Here is a 7392-nt window from a genome sequence, read left to right as displayed (position 1 = left end):
TTTCTCTTCTTTTTTTTTTTTTTAAGAATTATTTTTATCATTTTATTTATCTTTATTCATTTATTCCTTTATTTTAATTTGACCAGAGAGTGACAGAGCAAGAGAGAGAAGGAAAGTGAGAAAGCAAGGCACCAGAACCAGGACTCAAACTGCAATCTGCCACATGGGAGTCCAAGCACCCTTATCCACCACGCCACCTGTGGTCCCTGATCTTTGTCTTACACTCTGTTTCAACCTCTAAATTCTTCCACTTTATTTTTTTTTTCCCTACAGCTGTTTCTGTCTCTTCTTCGGCACCCCCTCCAGAGCCCCCACCTCCATCCTGCCCTTCCCCTGCAGGCCGCCCTTGCTCCTATTCTCTCCAGTCTTTCCAGAGCCACTGGCATCCGGGGCTCCTGCCCGCCAGCTTCCAGTCCAGCCCCTGTCCCTTCTTGTGCTTCTTTGCTTCTGACTCCTCGAATTTTCCTGGTGGTTTTCTAATTATGGTTTTTTTTTTTTTCCCTATTCCTCTGTGGTTCTTTCCTTTCTCTTCTATTCTTCACTTCTTCTTGCTCTTCCATGGTGTCATTTGCTTTGGAGGAGGGAGCCTTGGTAGAGACCTCTGCGTGTGGATCCACACCTGGGCTGAGTAGTTGCTGATCTTCCCCTATTGACCGGCTCACTGCTAGGAGCTCCATAAAAGATTTTCCACATTTGCTCCAGAATGGATTCATTGTGAACTTTTAAACTATTCTTCATGGGGCCAGCAGGTGCTGTGGTGGTTAAGGTGCTGGACTCCCACGTGGCTGACTGCAGTTCAAGTCTTGGACCTGGTGGCTTGCTTTCTCACTTGCCCTCTCTCTCTCTGGTCAAATTAAAATAATGATAAATAAAATGAAATATATAATTCTTAAAAAACAAACAAAAAAAAACACTGCTCTTTCAATTCTGAAATTTTGTCTTTTTCCGGGTAACATTGTCAGTCAAAAGCACCGATTTGCTCTTAAAATTCTCACACTTCGGGGCTGACATTGGGTCTCTTATTAATTCATTAATTTGCTGAACCCGTGCCTGCTGTTCAACATCACCTTTGTAGGTTTTACCCCCATAGCCTTCACCACCATTCTCCTCATCCTCACTTACGCATTTCACGTGGTTTTTATAGTCATCGCCCAGAAATCTTCACCACAGTCGATGCAAGGAAGGCATTCACACTTCCTGCAAATACATGCTTTTCCACTTGTGTTTTCTTCATTGATTCACCACATGCATTTTTAGCTAAGATTAAGTATTCTCTATCCAAGATAGGCTTTAAGTCTTGTCCTTGCAGCCAGCACCTGCCAATGGTTTCAACCAGCTGCAGGAGCACGTGGAATTGCTGCCCCAGCCCAGCAGAGCCGTTACCTACTTCTTCTATGTTTTTCTGTGCAAAAATGCATCATGACTTTTCTGAAGACCCAATATAATAGGTTATGGCCACTCGGCTATAAAAAGATGAGATTTCCTTTTTTCTTTTCAATCCTTTAGCAGATGCCTGTGATGTGTATCACATTCTGGTCTGACACTTCTTTAACAATAAAAGTGTTTTCATTCTCTACTACCTTTGTGGAGAGCACTTCTGGAGTGGGAGAAGATTGTGTTTTTAACTGTGTTCCCTCCAATGTGATCGAAGATGTATGAGTCAGCCCAGCTGAGTTCATCCAAGGCCACCCAGAGTACTGGGACTCCCGTTGTGTCTGAATTTAATACATTTCTGTTGCAGTATGCCTCAAAAATTTCATGTCATTTATTATAGACCAGTATTGCAGCACCAGGTACCTGACATGGAATTACCAATATCCCTGCAATGACACAGCACATGGCCAAAGCAAAACCCTGGAAGGCTCCGCCGTCCCCTCCAAACACTGTGTGCTCACTTCTAGGTACTAGGTTGAGTCTAATTTCTAAATCTCTCAGATGTCTGACCCCTCCTGTCCTGCCCCATTACCACAGCCTGGGTCAGCCAGGCACCTTTCCCCCTCATAGTCAAGCGCCATTCTCCCTCCTGTTCACCTTCCATCACCCTCTCACAGCTGCCACAGTGAGCATCCCAGCACTGCCCTGTCCATGTCTCCTTAGCTCTGCACCCAAACTCCCGACCACAGCACACAGCGCCTTTACAATCTGGCCTCCGTCTTCCTCTCCAGCCTTCTCTCTCCCTCCTCCCAGACCCTGTGCCTGTGCCCCTGGGCACCCGCACACTCCAGCCCCAGGTCTCAGTGACTAACTGGAAAGAGCCATGACCATCACACTGCCTTCTCCATGCCTTTTCATGAGATGATACCTGGTGAAAGATACCCTGTGCCAGTGACCTTTTCCTGACTATAATGGGGTGTGTCAGTCCCTCCTCAGTGTACCCTGTGCCAGGAAGACCTCGTTACTCCAGTGACATCCCCTCTCCCTGCCCTCCCCTCACTGCTCTCACCAACCACAGGGGCCCCGACTGTGCCCAGAACACCCCAGCTGTGCTCCACCTCGGGGACGTAACACTGGGTGCTCCCTGTGAGGAGCTCTGGGCCCTCGGAGATGCTGTCGGCTGAGCACCTCCTTCCTGGGAGCCTGGTTCAGATGCTCAGTGAGGCCCTGAGTAACTGAGCCTCCCTCATGCCCCAGCCCACATCCTGATCACCCTTCCCTGTCCTACCTGGTCTTCCGTCCTAAGCATTTATCACCCACTTACATCGTCTACACCCTATTTATTTACTGTGGTTCTTCCACCTCTGTGTCTAGAACATAAATTTCACAGGGCAAGGATCTTTATTTGTTTCACTGCTGTATCCCAGGTTCAAGAACAATGACTGACCCATACAGGAGGATCTTCAAAAACTTCATGGAAATTAAGACTCCCAGAATATTCAGACAAGAAGCCATTTTAAAGCTGAGGTGTGTCTTGGCGAGTTCAGGGATTCCATACTCTAAATTTATCTCCTAGACTCCCAAAATATTCAGACAAGGTAGGATGACCTCTGTCCTTGCTGTCTCTGGCTGTCTGTCTTTCTGTCTGTCTCATTTTCTCTGTCTCTTTAAATTAATTTAAAAAAATTGTTTTTTCAAGCACTTCTCCTTGACTTGGGCCTTTTCTTCCAATAAATTTCATTTTATAAATATGAACTCCTAATCTACCATTGATACCACATTGTGAAGCATTGTGGAGGAGAGACTTTGTCACAGAATGACCAGAAACAACCACAGAGGCACAAGAAATGTGAGAAACCAAGAAAATATCTCCACCCTAAGGGAAAAGAACAATCCCTCATCATCCACAGACAGTACAGTAGAATTCATGGAAATGTCTGATAGAGACTTCAGAATATTCGTAGTGACAAAACTAAATAAGATGCAAGAGCTGAGAGATAATGAGCTCCAGAAGATGCAGGAGAAAAGAGACGAGTTCCAGGAGGTGTTCTTTCATGATCTGAAAGAAGAAATACACACCATAAAAAGAATCAAATGGAGCTATTAGAGATGAAAGCTGCCCTTCAGAAAATCACCCCCCCTTCAAATGATTAAAAACAGATTAGTCCATGCAGAAAATCGAATCTCAGATGTTGAAGGCAAAATTTCTGATCTAGTAAAAACAACCAAAAAACTGAGAAAATTACCCCCACAAAATGAGAATACTATATGAGAAATACTAGACAGCATTAAGCACCCAAACATCTGGATAATCAGTATCCCAGAAGATGAGAAAACTAATAAGGACATTGATAATCTATTCCATGAAATCTTGGAAGAAAACTTTCCAAATCTAAAGAGGCATTCAAATATCCAGACCCAAGAAATGCAAAAGACCCCTAATAGAATCAACCCAAGAAGATCTTCTCCAAGGCATATCATAGCCAGACTGGCCAAAACTACAGACAGAGACAAGATAGTAAAATTGGCAAGAGAGAAACATCAGATTACTTATAAAGGTTATCCCATCAAGCTAATATCAGACCTCTCATCAGAAATAATGCAAACAAGGAAAGAATGGGAAAATATATTCAAAGTGTTAAGTGAAAAGTAGTTTCAACCAAGATTACTATACCTGGCAAGATTATCTTTCATATGGAAAGAAAGGATAAAAAAAAACATTTTCAGATAAACAAGACCTTAGAGAATTTGCCAGTAGCAGACCCGCTCTTCAAGAAGTTCTAAAAGGAGTGCTCAACCAGGAAAACCGAAGACATATACAGAAATAAGAGACCAAAAGGCAAGCAGGTTATTGACCAATTTAATGCTAGGGACAAGAAATATCAATAACAATGTTGAATGTTAACCTCCAGGATTTAAACGGAAAGATTGGACCACAGCAACAGTGCATATTCAACAGAAGAGAGTTGGAATATAAGACTGAACTGGTGAGAGAGAATTTTATGACTTTTGAGTAAAACATTACTGATTTTTTTATATGCTTTGTTTTCCCAGTTTAAACATTTTACTTTCTTTTGAGTTGTTGATAGGTTCAGCAATTTGTTAAAATATTTTTCTTGTTTGTTTCTTTAAATGTAAGCATATGCTTTTCTTCTGTCCTGACCCCCCTGTAATTGGAAAATACTTGGGAGTATTCTTATTTTCTGGCAGAAGGGTTCTTTGCATAAGTTCAGTAATTCTTGTTGCATTGACTCAGAAATTGGAAATACTCATTGTTGGACAGGGCTTTGACTAGAATGTCATATCTGAAGATCAATCAGAAAACTATGGAACTCAGGTGGATCTCAAGTAAGCCAACAGAAGCTCTTAGAAAGATGGCCTGGCACCATAAACAGTTCTGCCTGGCAGAGAAGATTAGAGAAGGTATATGAAAGAATTTATAACATAAAATAACCTCGACTTTTCCAGCCCAGCACTGTAATCAGTAGAGATTGCAAAAGAGCAACCACACCAGAGGATTATCTCGAGAAAGACTTTGAAGGGAGAAAAAGAGACCGATCTTTGCTAGCAGACGGTCTATCACAGAATACTTGGTAGGCAGGGCTGAATTGAGAATGTTTATGTGTGACTCACTTGATGGGCATTTGCAGTAAATATTTTCTCAAATATTTAAAGCCATACTGTTTCTGTTGTTATAGAGTCATAAAAAATTTTACAAAATTATAAGAAATATTTTGAACATTATCTTTAAAATTCAGTATTTTGAAATTTTGAAAGTTGTTTATTAACTGTCAAGAACTATGGAGTATGAGCAAAAATTTTCTTGATATGTGAAGTAATGTTTGTGGAAAAATGTAAAAATAAATAAATTAATATAAACAATTTCATGGAAATATTCAGTATGAAAATAATTATGGAGGGCAGCAGGTAGTGTGGTGGTTTAGACCCTGGTCTCCCACATGACTGACTGCAGTTCCAGATCCATCCGGACCTGGTGGCTTGCTTTCTCACTCTCCCCCTCTGTCCTTTTGTCTCTCTGGAGAGCACACATGCCTTATAGCAAACTATCAAAAAAAAAAATAACAATGACAAATAAAATAGATAATCTTCAAAACTTTTTTAAAAACATCAGATCATTTAACATAATAAAGAAAAGAACTCTGTGGCTGGCCCTGTAACCCAGTGGCTAAGGGAGCAGGATTCCACATGAATGACCACAGTTTGAATTTGGGCCCCCAGAAACTTAAAAAACACACCAGGCCCATGTAGAGGTGTGTCTCAAATCCTGACAGGATGGAGAAATGAAGAGATTGCAGCATGAACACACCACATGAGGTGGGAGTGGAGGAGGGGCTTTCTCTTTCTCTGTCTCTCTGTCTCTCTCTGGCAAGCACACAAGCCCTCCAAAAATGAAAAAGAACTATACATGGATTTCAATTCTTTTTGCACCAAAACAAAATCAAACTTTAATTCTATTTTCATGAACTTTCTGAAGTACCTTCATATTAGTGGTTCTATATATTTGTATCAGTAAAGTGATTAAATAAATGAGCCTCATTTCCCTCATGTAGAAATTAAAAGATTGAATTTGGTGTCCTTTCATTTGAAGTTCTTCCCAAACCCAGTGCTCAAGACTCTAGAATATGGATTAAGTCACCCACCTGCCACCTGCAGTTCCAAACTGGTTCCTTCAAAGAAGTATCCCTTTCTGAAGGGAAGGAGCAGTTGTACAGCCCGTTGTCGGAAACCCGGACATTGTGGATGCGCACGGCAGCCTCCCCCTGGGCAAGGTAATCCCTCACCAGCGAGGTCCGCCCTGCGTACTGGGCCATCTGCTCCTCCTTCTGCTCCTGTTGGTCTCGAAAGCTGAACACAACTTCCGAGAACTTGGTGCGGAACCACCGCAGTTCCATAGTCACTGCGCTCATGGGTGGGGACAGGAAGCAGGGCAGCGTGGCACTTTCACCCAGCACCGCCACAACAGGGTCCAAGGGCCCTGTGACCACGAACTCATCTGTGGACACAAACACAGGAGTGAGAAGCTGTGAGACACAGGCCACGGGGCAGAGAACACACACCATAGGTGGGGAGGCCAAGCAGGCTGGGGCAGATGCTGGCTGACGGGACCCCACACGACCTGCTGGACTGAGCAGTGATGACGCTGACCCTGGTGAGATCTTCTGACCACAGTCGTGGGGCCCAAAAATGACTTCAGAGATTCCTCAAAGGCCTATGCTCTTGGCCCAAGTTCTCACACTGAGCTTGTACCCACAGGACCTTGTAAAACTGACTGCTGAGCCACATCCTCAGAGCTGCTGGTTAGGTAGGTTAAACTGGACTCAAAACTGTGCATTTCTAAGGGGTTCCCAAGGAAGGAGATGCTGTTGATCCAAGGACCACACTTTCAGAATCACAGCTCTAGCCTGACCTTGCCTCCAGGAGAGCCTGAGAACTAACCAAAGAGAATACCCAAGGTCTAGGTTAGCCACAGCCAGGAAACTCCACACTTCCATTTCTAAGTTTATTATTCTTTTTCCTGTCCATATATTTTTATTCCACTGAATTTAAGTGCACTTAAAACCTAGGTGCAGGGACCAGAGGTGGCATGATGGTTGATGCTTTCCAGGATGAGTTCATTTGTGGACACGTTGAGTTTTAGGGGCCTGGGAAATGTTCAGATGGAGATGTGTGGGAGGCAGTTGGAGAGCTGGCAGGAAACTTGTGTGGGCTGAAGAGTTAGCAGTGTAGCATAAGTGATTGAACAGAAGTTAAGATCATCCATTGAGAATCTTTAGCATGAAGAAAAGAAGCCAGGGACCCTGTAACATTTGAGGTACAGGCAGAAGAAAACACTGAATCTCATAAAAAAGTAGTCAGAAAAAGTGTGGATGGTGGTGTGGCCATCCGCCCTGGGGGGGGTGATTTCTCACTTTCTGTCTCTGTCTGTATGGTGAGCACATGCACCCTATAGCAAAAATCTAAAATTAAAAAAAAAGAAAGAAAGAATAATAATGATAA

Source organism: Tupaia chinensis, unplaced genomic scaffold (genome assembly GCF_000334495.1).
Source record: "Tupaia chinensis unplaced genomic scaffold, TupChi_1.0 Scaffold143713_1, whole genome shotgun sequence".
NCBI classification, from domain to species: Eukaryota; Metazoa; Chordata; class Mammalia; order Scandentia; family Tupaiidae; genus Tupaia; species Tupaia belangeri.
Note: the sequence above shows the minus strand (reverse complement) of the source record.